Below are 13,100 nucleotides of genomic sequence, written 5' to 3' on the forward strand. Positions count from 1 at the left end.
TTGCTTTGAGCAATTTTCTGAAAGTTCGTTTATGGCAAATTTTTCCCTTATGTAGCCAATCAATTGTTGATTACATTTGGCTGATGACATTTTGTTGAATTGGCTGTTTCTTGGCACTGTAAAAAGTTCCCCTTTCTTAATTCGAATTTCATTAGGAACAGGGTCAAGTCGACTACCTGAAAGAAATTTAGCGATTTTAAGAAAAGGGGGAAACGGGGGGACATGAGTATTACATGCCTTTATCAGCTATACGTTGTGCTACAAAACAAGTAAAAAAAAGTCATGGAACTTTTTGGAACTTTTTTTGTAACACAAGCAAAAGTCAAAATTTCAATTTCTTTTAAACATCAAGTAGTAGTATTTTGTGATACGCATACTAAGTAATTACTTCGTACACAGTAATGATATTAATAACTGCAAATTAAAGTACCTACCTGACGATTCTAAATTCATGATACAAAACTTTAATTTTTCTTACTAACAAAAATGCAACGACCGTATAGTAACTGTCAACAATTTGTTGTAACTCACCAGTATCAACGAATAGAAACAATTACTCAACTTTGCGCGCATGGGATGAGCGCTGTGTCGCAGAAAAAAGGAAATTTTTTCTAGTTCACAATAAAGGGACTTATAGTGTAAATTTCTGGCGCATTTTTTTTAAATTTGGGAAAAATATTTAAAATCGATTTTGTCGTCGTAATATGGTCGTTTGTCCTTATGTGCGGCGTTACTTGAGTTGCCTGGTTCACTTTTCCAATCGGCGACTTCCCTACTCGTTCCTCCTGGGCCTTGCCGTACGTTAAACGGATGCCTCTTATCATGGCCCTTATATTTTGGTGAATGTTCCTGCGCTCCTTTATAAACTCACACAGCTCCATGATCTTTTTACCGAGGGCAGTAAAGGCAGCTCCAGACTGATCATTGCCCAAAACATCGCTCGGGTGAATCGGCGTCAGCGATTATTCCTCATCAAAGACTCCCGCTATACGCTTCCCACTTGGGGTAGCGATCGTGGGGGCTTGTGCCCGTGTGGGAGGGGATCTGCGAAAAATCGAGCTCCTCCTGAACGGATCCATCACTGGAGTCAGTTCAAGTTCCTCCCGTACACACATGTCTGGCTGACAAATAACTAAAAAACTAAAACAAAATAATTTTCTGCGACCCAATTCATAAGAACTCATTTCGTTGTGGCATTGAATTGATATGTCATGATGACGTCATGCAGGTTATAGAGTGCACGAAATTCACAAAAAATTGTGAAGTTTCAACCCCTATAACTTTGTTAATAATAGTTGGATTTTCTTCAAACTTGACCAAACTGTGCATTATGTTCTTCATTACACGTATGGTAAATTTTGTACTTCTGGGATGAACATAAGGGGGTGCCGGGTAAATTTCTAAAATGTGGAAATATACTATTATTAACTTTATTTGTGCAGATATCGGAACCGGATATATTTTGAGGCCTAGATTTCGTAGAGATGCATCACCGTGATTTTTTTTCAGATTTTTCGGTTGGATAGGTTCTGAGAACGAGACCTGTTACACTTTTTGTGGGTCATATTTTGAACCCTCACTCCCCTATGTTTCATCTAATATCAAATATTGAACCAGATTCGAAAAGTACTAATTGAGACCTTTCATTTGATATCCTACATGGCTACATTCTGTGAAAAAAAAATTTGCACCCTCCATTCACATGTACGGGGAGCCCCCCCTTAAACTTAAGGCAAGATGGCGCCACTTACTGCATGTAAAGGGAACACCAGATTACATACTCTCACCAATTTTCGTGACAATCGGTCTAGCCGTTTCCGAATAAATCGGGTGTGACAGACAGACAGACAGACAGACGGACAGACAGACACCGTCTCGATTCTAATAAGGTTTTGTTTCACACAAAACCTTAAAAAGAGAGAACTGAAACGATTTGTTACTTATCCTCAACAAGCATTATAAAATCTTTAGATGACATGCGGCATCTTAGGTTCTAATAGCCGCTATAATATACTAATGGGCGCTATAATATATAGTGTAGCGGCTCTTCTCCAGGAAATCGGTCCCTGTCCCTGTCTTGCAACGCTGCTACATCAGCCTTATATTGGGACAGGGTATCGGCTAGCTGCTAAGCAGCATTCAGTGTGTATAGAGAGCGCACGTTCCGTGAGAAAATGCGTAAATCGTTATTTCCTAGTCGTTGCCGGGTTCTTCGTTGTAAAATTCATCCTGGTGAAAATGGCACTATTCTAATAAAGTTACAATAGGTCAAAGTTGTAGCTTTTGTGCAAATTGATTGGAATTGAAAACTTTGAATGTGAGTTTCACGCCAAAGTGAATAATCTAACACAACACATGCAATTACATTGCGAGCTATGCACAAATGAGACAGTTAGTCATTGAATCAATTACTCAAACATGTCATTTTTGCATATGTAAGGAAAATATTTATTAAAAGCACACCTATTATCGGAGTAAAAGCGCCCACAAACGGCGTACCAAGTTGGTGACCAAGTTCGCAATTTCAGTGCGGTTGCACGTCTGTGGAGAAATTCTCCATACAAACTCAGGTTACGGCAACGGTTGCAGCAACGGTTGCAGGAACATCAAATGTTTTGATATTTTGTGGGCGTGGCCTCCTAAATGTGAATCGGTTACGAATCGGTTCCTTGTGTACTTAATCATTTGCAAACTTTTCGACCAAACCCTTCTCCTTTTTATTTGGGTTGGTTCTTGTATGTCATCATTACATAGTTCATCTATTATAACATATAACAAGGCCCTTTTCAAATTCACACTCATGTTTATTTTACCACAATTTATAAAATCCACTACAAATACGTCCAATTCACTCTTAAATCTCTATATATACACTTTTCCCAAGCAATCCAATTCAATCATTCACTTCCAGTTCACGACAATGTAAACAAAATTACTTTCACGATGCGCGAACAGATCTCGCAAGGAAATGAATTTGCAGGACCAATTGCTACCTGTGTGGTGAACAAACCGGAAACCTCGTTACCAACTTGGTTCATTCTTTCAATTAAACAAGTTAATTAAGATGCAACATGAAATCAAACAAACATCAATTAAGATAGGATAATTAGCAAGTGGATCATAGGCCGTTAAGATCATCGTTTTGGTTAAACCTGGTTGTTGTCAATCATTGCTACTACCTAAAACTCTCCCGAAGGACTACGCACGTATGTAATTTAACGCCACACTAAAAGATGAGCGCGCAACATAGCGAAGCTCACGACGCAACGATGTGCACTGTTCGACATCTCGCATCGTAATGACCACAGTTAGATACTATACAGCTACCTCACTCCCCCTTGCCCCCTCAAGGGGGGAAATCAGTGCGAGTACACACGATTTCAAATTGTTTTGCCCTTGAGCATGAGCGAGATGTACCGAAAACCCGATCAGCTGTGTTTGACATACCGCCCGGACTTGCCAATGTATGGTGAGATTGGCAAGTTTTTGCTTATGTATAAGTGAATACGTGAAACAGCTTTTTGTTATATGCACAGTTAGATACTAGACAGCTACCTCACTCCCCCTTGCCCCTCAAGGGGGGAAATCAGTGCGAGTACACACGATTTTCAAATTGTTTTGCCCCTTGAGCATGAGCGAGATGTACCGAAAACCCGATCAGCTGTGTTTGACATACCGCCCGGACTTGCCAATGTATTGGTGAGATTGGCAAGTTTTTGCTTATGTATAAGTGAATACGTGAAACAACTTTTTGCCAAATGGGTGAGCACGCCGTAGTACCAGAATAGCAAAAGCTCACGATCTCTCTCTTACAAATACGATTTGACGAAGATTATGCCTTTTCCTTGTTTAGCGTCTCTGATGTGTACAGATAAGCTTCTGCAAGCACATTTGCAAGTGGGGTCATTTTTGTAAGGGTACTGCCTATAGTAGATCTACTATGGTAATGACCATTACGGCACGATGATGTGCACTCGTCGAGATCTCGCAACGAAATGAAGTTGCCGGTCGATTGCTGCGTCTGTGGCAAACGAACCGCAAACTTGGGCACCAACTGGTTTGCCGTTTGTGGGCGCTTTTAAATGGGTACGACTCTGAACCACAGATTGTAGAAATAGCTAAGGATTAGTTTTAGCGAACGAATTGTGGCGTATTGTACGAGTTGAAGAGAGATTTGCTTTGCATTTAGTTAAAATTATAGAGTGTCCGGCTAGCTGAGTGGTTAGAGCACAAGGCTGTCGTAGGGAAGGTCGCGGTTCAAATCTCGCTGGTCGCAGTGGAATTTGTATCGTGATTTGACTTCGGATACCAGTCGCCTCAGCTGTGAATGAGTACGTGAGTCAAATCTGGGCAATAATCTCGGGGTGAGCGCAATGCTGACCACATTGCCTCCAACAGGGTACTGTAATCCTATACAATACCGTTACGGTCTGGAATGAAGTGCTCTAACATATTTTAAGGTGCTGATCCCATTGGATTGTTGCTGCGAACGATTATTATATATTTAGTTAAAATTAATATCGTTAATTGGTGGCCAAAGGGTAGTATACGTCCCAGGGCGAAACGTGGATTGGTACCTACGATGGAGCATAAAACCTGGGAAATGCCTGCTGACCCAACACCAACAGCTCTACTACCAAACCCTATCTCCACCTCCATGTGGTGACCGCTGGGAGCTCTTTCGTAACGAAAAGCTGCACACGGAGAAGGATGAAGACAAGTCTCCCGCGCCTAAAAACAGGACAAACTGTACCAACTGGTCCTCCAGGTTGGGGGTTGGGTAGGGCTGACGACCCTACATGGAAAACCGATGTTCCGGAGCACGAAAGGAGCCTCGGACAGGATGGGCTTTAAAACGACGAACCCGGCAACGACAACGGATTAACGATTGGCGCATTTTCCCATGGAACGTGCGCTCACTGTACAGAAATAAAGCTGATGAGCAGCTAGCCGATACCCTGCCCCAATATAGGGCTGATATATCAGCGTTACAAGAGACGCGATGGACAGGGACCGGTTTCCTGGAGAAGAGCCGCTACACCATATATTATACCGGTCATCCAGTAACCATCTGCTCGGAGTAGGTTTCTTAGTCAGCCAAAAAATGAAACCTGCTGTTATCGGCTTTGAAACATACATTGGCTCCCATAGCTTACATCAAAATACAAATGATAACGGACTGCGGATTATTCAATTAGCAGCGGTCAGACGAAACGGTTGTTGGAAGTACCTGGTTTTGCGCGGGGAAAGCAATCCACAAACATACGTGGGCCTCTCCAGACGGGGCCACTTTCAACCCAAATTGACCCACGTGTTGATCGAACGCCGCCACCTCTCAGCCTTGATGAATGTCACAACAATATAGGGGGGCAATATAGACTCGGATCACTATCTCGTTGACATGGTGCTCCGAGCTCGAATAACAATACCACCTAGGATCCCCTCTGACAATCAGGTGAGAGTTAATACTGAGCCATCCACAACACAACCCTCCGCGACACCTATAAGAGGGAAATGGATGCCGCAATAACTGCAGCCAACAGAGGACCTGGAGATGAAGCATCAATACATGATCTTCACAATCACCCCTGAAGAACGTTATCATGGATACGGCCGCAAACATACTTGGCCCCAGCCGCAAAGGAGTCGGAACGGCAGTTTTGACCATGAATGTAAGCTCGCAACGGAACGGAAGATGCCGCATACGAGTAATGTTGCATTCTCAAAGAACGTGGCACGCGCAGGGGAGACTTCAACAGTCACGTAGGACGGAGCCCATATTCAGGGGATACATCAGCTCCATAGGTTATATAGGGATTACCAATGATAACGCACTGCTGATATTCGGTTAGCGGTATCGCAGGAAAAGGTTGTTGGACGTGCCATACAATGTTGCATTCTCAAAGAACGTGGGCACCGCGCAGGGGCTTATCACGAACTCCGTCGAGCGGAGGAAGCGGACTTCACAGACGGAAAAGGAAGCCTGGCAGAACCAACAAGTCTGTGAACTAGAAAAGTACGGGGAGCAACCGCCCAGGCGCGCAAGTTTTACCAACAAGTCAGCAGGATGAATACACCTCGATGCTCATCCTGCCGAGACAAAGAGGGACAATCTGATTTGCGACAGAATGGGCATATTAGAGCGATGGGTTGAGTACTTTGATGAGGTACTGAACAACCAGAACATCGGCGAGTTGGGGGTCCCGCCAACTGAAGACGACAGACAAATACTGCCACCACCAAGTTTAGGAGAAGGACTCTTTCTCTGCAATTCATAAGTCGCCAGGAGCCGATGGATGCGGGATGTTTAACAACTCCAATTCTTATCTGAAGCCAAAAGACTTTTAATTTTCCATCACTAACTTATTTACTAAGAATATGAACCTTAATACAGTTGAAAATAATTAAAATTTTGTCGGTGCCGCAAACAAATTTTTCGATTTTCAACAATTTTTTTGCACTAATTAAGCCGGTTTATAGACAGAGAAGAGAAACAGTAAGAAATAAAAATCTCTCTTTACAATAAGTTGTCGGGAAATGGTAAAAAAACACAAAATTCTCTTGCCCTTAGTGGAAAATAATGAAAAATAATAAAAAATAAATCAAGAATAATAATAAATGTGTTTAATCACTTCAAACGATACTTCCAACTGAAATTATTGCCTATTTACTTTTCGCTTTATATATTTTTTTTCTTTTTGTTTTACAATAACATCGATAGGAAGAAAAAGTAATAATAACAGTTGTAATATTAACAACCAGACACCTCCCAGCTAATATGTGGAGCATAAAAGCGTCTTTAAAGAGACATGAATGCCTTGCAGGCGCTTTCTAGCTCGACTTTAACGTGTTCGTTAAGGGGGTCATTCCGTGTGTCGGATCCGAAGAAACGAATTTTTTTGGCATCAGTTATATCTGGATATAGTGTAGAATATATGGGCAAAGTGATTTTCTGATATTCGGAGTCGTTCGGAAATTATTGTGTTAAAGATGTGATAAGTCACATGCAAGATTTATGTCGATCGCCGTAATAAAGCTCGTATTATCGGTCCGAATGACGTTCGAATGACTTCGTTAAAAGGACAAGAATTGATAGCCAAGGCCGTACATGTGTTTCTTCAAGAAACCTAAGGTTTATGGCCAGGTATAGCAGACTCATGGTCAGTTAAGGTTTTATGGCTTAAAAATCGCATTCTACCTTTTTAAATGCGTTTTTCTCGAAACTGCATGTTGAAAATCGGCTGCCATCGTAGCTCAAAATCTATCCAGCCACATTCTTTGAAAGTTTCAGAACATATTTCTACTGTCTCCAAACTAGAATAATTGCGATTCATTCAGTAGTTTTTTTTATTCATTAAAGAAAGCGTAAAAAAAACACCAAAATTCAAAAAACACAGTTTACAAAGCACCAAAAATTTAGTTTTTAATATTTTTTTAATAATCCTAGTTGCGGACTGTAGTTAAGTCTGTACGTTAAAATGCCGTTTACTTTTTTTTTTTCTTTACGATGATCGCAGTGCCCTCTAGCGTTGCAGCAGAAAAACACCTTTTTTGGAGATGGGTGTATAAATTCCTCTGTATTTTAATAAAGAACTTTGCGATCGAGTTGGAAAAGTTACTATGCACGCTCCAGATATTAACAAATCCATGGTGAAAATTCGTATTTGTATCTTTATGCAGTTCTTCAGAAAAAATTCTAAAAGAAGCCAAAAACGGCCTTCACACGGGATGGCCCCTTAATTTGGAGACGCTCGTCAAGACGCACACCAGATATCTAACGCACTTCTTATGAGGGATGCGCTCAGAAATATCCTCATTCGCGACAATGTGGAAATCTCTTCAATTCCTTTTCAAGTTCCTACTGGCGTACGCCAAGGCATTTTGAAACAGAATCGTTTCACACTTTTGCGCATTGATTTTCATCCGCCAGCTGTTCGTGAAGAACTTAATCTCGTTGAGCGTCTTCTGAAGTTCAACTTGCACCTCAGTTACCTTCTTGTGTGCCGTATAGATCGTCAGCAAAGGCAACCAACGACTTTTTAGGAGATTTATTAAACTCGAACAAGTTGAGTAATTCGCCGGCAAATACTACGAAAATTGTAGGCGCAGTCACTGTGTCTTGCTGTAATCCATTCAGAACAGTGCTAGTAGTGCGATTTACGTTCGTAATGACAAAGCACTTGCCATACAGCATACTACAGATCGTCGCTACAAGGTGGCTGGGAAACTCGTTCTTCAGGAGCCTGAAAATCAGTCCATCCAACCAGACGGTGTCAAGGGCGTTCTCCACGTCTATAAGGCAAGCACCTAGGTACTCACCATTGTTAATCCGCCAGCAAATATCAGAGGTTACCTTCATTATTGCATGTATTGTCGAATGTCCAGATCGAAATACGAATTGCACATCAAACACTTTGCCGATGTAGGCAACAAACTGATTGGCCGGTAGCTCTTAATACTGAATGAATACTTCCCTCTCTTTGAGATGGGGCTTTCTTCCATTGTTCTGGAAAAAACGAATTGTTCAATAAATTATTGAACAAGATGCAATAATTACGAATGGTAATGTCTGGTAAATGCCTGAGGACAACGCTGGGAATGCCATCCATACCGGATGATTGTTTACCTCTTCTAAATATGGTGGTTAATTCCCCACACGAGACAAAGTAATCAAGCAGATTACCACTCAGTATGAGATCAGCCTGCAACGCAGAGCTAAACTGGAGAACTGTAGTGCCGTTCAGGCTATATTTGAAATTGTGAACATCTCGTTCTACAATTTCCGAAAGCCGCGTTGGATCTAAGTCCGTTCTGGGCCGATGCACCGATTCAAAGTACTCCCATATAAGTTCGAGTTTCAGAGCATGCATCCATCACGATGTAATTGCCTTGCGCATCTGCAGTTACACTATTCGTGTCTATACCTGAGTCCATAAGTTTGTATCTCGCTGCCAACGACTTTGGTTCTAGGCAAAGCTACTCGTGACTTCTTCCGAAATAACATTTAAACTATTTAAACATGGAATCTGAATTGCTTGGCGAAATACCCTTTAATTTCTTCATTTATTTAATATTGGCGGATAAGATCCCGCGCTGTCTTAAGAAGTGATTTGAACTCAACCAATATGGGATGATGATAATCCCCATATCTCCGATAGATTTTGTTGATGCGAGTGAGCAGAAGGCTGTTCACTTTTTCCAGCCGTTTTATGGTTGCAATTTCATATCCTTCCATATTATAGGAAGGTTTAATCTTAGGAACGACTTGTTCAATTGTATCCAGTGTCAAGTTCTCCAGCTTGAGAAGATACTGTATTTCCTCGTTCCTCAAGTTCCTGTCACCTGGGGCAACTGTAATATCGTTTTTCCCCATCAAGAGGTGGGCATTCCTCTCGATACCCCCGAATAAACCTCGCTCGCAATTTCTTCCACTCTGTTTGTTTAAGTTCAGCTTGTGGACGCCACTGTCCATCGACAGAAGACGAACTCTTCGTCCATCAAACAGAACCTCAATAAGAAGTTCAGGCGCGCGCAGCAGTGAACAAATTCAGAAAAGAATTTGCTTTGGGCCAAGTTGAACTCTGCATTGGTATTGCTTTATCCAAAATTTGAGGAATACCTCTCTGGAATTGTTTGTAGCATTTACCCACGAGGTATGCTTAGTATTCTAGTCGCCGACTATAATTTAATAATTATGCAGCCTATTCAATTCGAGTATCATTAAAAGAGAATGGAATTCCTCCTTGAACTCGGCTCGATTGTTTTCCACTGCATAGACTAGCAGAATGTATAAATTTCCTCCTCTAGGCAGTGAAACAGAATACAAGAGACATCTATACATTCAAAGGTTTCAAATTCAAGCCTATTAGTATGCCTGAAAGATAATCACGAAGTATTCCGGTACCACCTCACCGATCACAATTTCATCTATCGAATTCACGAATTCAAAATCTTTGAATGGTATCGAATGCCTCGGATGGAGGTGGGTTTCTGAAATCAAAAGCATGTCAGGCTGTTATCTGGCAGTGAAATTAAGGAACTCCGCTCTTCGGTGGATTCCTACGATGGAATTCACATAATCGCGATGATCCGGAGACCGTCCAGTGGCACCGTCGTGACTGCAGACCTAGCACCGGGCGTGCTGTTTGAGCAACTATTCTGTTATACTGTTTATTTTTGAATTTTGTACGTGTAGTGATTGCAGCATGTTTTCACACATCTTCGTCTAGTCCGCCACCCGTCGGCGGTTCGCCGCTCATTCTCGCTAACAAGTCAAAACAAGTCGGAATACCGGAAGCTCGCGCTTCGGGTATAAATGTTTTGTGTTCATCTTATCTAAGAAATTTCAACGCACAATTTTTCTATCCGTATATAGCTACAAATTCAACATACTCCTTCATATTTTTCCAGACTACGAGACATACGTATATATTACAGCCGTAGATATTACGCTCACCCCTAAACAAACAAACTGCCTATTTCCGAATACTATACACATATAGGCACGTATATAAATTGATCGCACCCATATTTCCGATTTACTTCTTATATCTATCTGAATTAGGCACTACCCGCAAAGTCCATTAGCACGCATATACTATATACCTACATACACACATGTCTCGTTGGAATAATTGATATTCACATACAAATGACTAAAAAAACTAAAACAAATAATCCTTTTCCACCCAATTTATACGAACTTACTTCGTTGTGGTATTGACGAATTGATATGTGATGATGACGTCATGCAGGGTGTAGAGTGTACGAAATTCCAAAAAAATTGTAAAGTTTCACCCCCTATAACTTTGTTAATAACGGTTGGATTTTCTTCAAATTTGACCGAATTGTGCACCATGTTCTTCGTTATACCTATGCTAAATTTTGTACTTCTGCGATGAACATAAGGGGGGTGCCGGGTAAATTTCGAAAATGTGCAAAATATACTATTATTAACTTTATTTCTACAGATATCAGAACCGGATATATTTTGAGGCCTAGATTTTATAGAAATGCACTACTGTGATTTTTTTCGGATTTTTCGGTTGGATAGGTTTTGAGAACGAGACCTGTTACACTTTCTGGTGGTCATATTTTGACCCCTCACTCCCCTATGTTTCGCCCAATATCAAATATGGGACCAGTTTCAAAAAGTACTAATTGAGACCTTTCATTTGATATCCCACATGGCTACATTCTGTGAAAAAAAAAATTTACAGCCTCCTTTCACACTAAAAACTTAACACAAAACGCCTCCCTTAAACTTAACACAAAATGGCGCCAGTCCCAGCATGTAAAGGGGACGGCAGATCACATACTCTTACCAATTTTCGTGACAATTGGTCCAGCCGTTTCCGAATAAATCGGGTGTGACAGACAGACAGACAGACAGACGGACAGACAGACAGACAGACCTGTGAGGAGTTGCCAGATCTCCCATCAGGCGCGACCCCAGGTGGCGGATAGGGGCATACCTATTGATGATTTTCTGACTGTGTATGGGCTAGTGTTTGCTCATCTCTGGTGCGTGGACCAAAATGGCTATGGGAAGGATACCCAGAACATAAAACCACCATGGAAGACGAGAGAAGGAGTAAACTTACGGTGCAGGGGCTCGGAACCCCAGTACCGGCGGCTTTTGGGAGTGAGCAAGCGGGCTCCCGGTCGTCGATATCCCTCGACCGCAGTGCCTCGGTGGTGGGCAACTTGGCCACCTTGGCATATAATGTTACAAGTGGTTTGGATCTGGAGAAGGAAGTGTTCAAGCGAAGTACGACCTTACCGAGAACACCAGTAGCAAGAACAACCAAGGATGAACTGAAGATGGATCGTTGGACGACAAAAACTGTAACAACACCCGCAGCATATGTTCAAGATGCGCGACAGCAAGAGGTGCTCCAGGAACAAGATAAGGATCCATTCAAAAGAAGCTCATCAACTTTGAGATCTCCACCAATGCTAAAGGCGATGAAGGAAAAAGTACAGGCAAGAGCAATAACTGGCAAAAGTGAAACAGCGTATAAAAGGAGTAACCCTGTCGGGGCTTATAAGGAGCGGAGTCCCGATCCGGAGGAATTACCCCTCACCCAGCTTGGGGCAAAGATAGTTGAGCTGTCCGAGTTTATCAAGGACAAGCACAACGTGTACCAAGCCATAAAGAATATGGTGAGGGCCATTAGAGTCCTCTATAGTAGATCACAGATGGAGGAGAAAAATAATAACAACACGCCGAACCCCGCTGTGCCAACAGTATCACAAGCGACCCAAGTGACGCCTAACCGTACTACCATCGAATCCCAGCGAAATAAGCGAGTACGGGAAAAAGAGGGGGATCCTATAAATAATCAGCAGGCGCCTAAGAGAAAAAAAGGCGGACAGGACATCCTGAATACCAACACCAACAGTTCAGGAGGAGGAAAGCATACAGCGATACTAGGAAACTCGACCAGCGTTGCCAAGCCCAAGACGAACGAAAACGATGGATGGACTAAAGTAACCAACAAAAAAGCGAACCGAAAAGTAAAAGTGCGAACTCGTCCAGATGCGATTGTTATCTCCAGTAAGGGCAATTTGTCCTACGCGGAGATACTCAAAAAGGTCAAAGCTGATCCCGACCTAAAAGATCTGAGCGGAAATGTGAACAGAATCCGAAGAACCCAGAAAGGGGATCTCATGTTCGAGCTGAAAAGATCCAGCGGTGACAAAACTGATGACTTTCGCACTCAAGTAAAAAACTCACTTGGGGAGAATGCCGCATTGCGTGCCCAAAAACATGAGATCTATATACAATGTAAGGATCTCGATGAAGTTACATCGAAAGGAGAAATTTGTACTGCTCTGAAGGAGCAATTCAAGTTGAAAGAACTTACAGAGGAGTCTGTTGTCGGTTTACGGAAAGCCTATGGTGGCACTCAAACGGCCACAATACGAGTGCCAGCGTAGGCAGCGCAGATGTTGTTAGCTGGCTGAAGGGTTCGGATTGGATGGGTTGTTTGCCGTTTAAGAGAGCCAACTTCACTAAAGAGGTGCTTTAAATGCCTCATGTTTGGGCACTTCGCGAAGGCATGCACCAGCAACATTGATCGGTCCGATCGATGCAG

At 42.2% G+C, this 13,100-nt stretch overlaps 1 protein-coding gene across 5 annotated transcripts in view; it reads right to left on the minus strand.

The window, feature by feature from the left end:
* LOC119656058 (nose resistant to fluoxetine protein 6) overlaps positions 1-13,100 on the minus strand; it is a 133,602-nt gene that overhangs the window by 60,195 nt on the left and 60,307 nt on the right. The gene's annotated exons all lie outside the window — the stretch shown is intronic.

This window comes from Hermetia illucens, chromosome 4 (assembly GCF_905115235.1).
Source record: "Hermetia illucens chromosome 4, iHerIll2.2.curated.20191125, whole genome shotgun sequence".
NCBI lineage: Eukaryota > Metazoa > Arthropoda > Insecta > Diptera > Stratiomyidae > Hermetia > Hermetia illucens.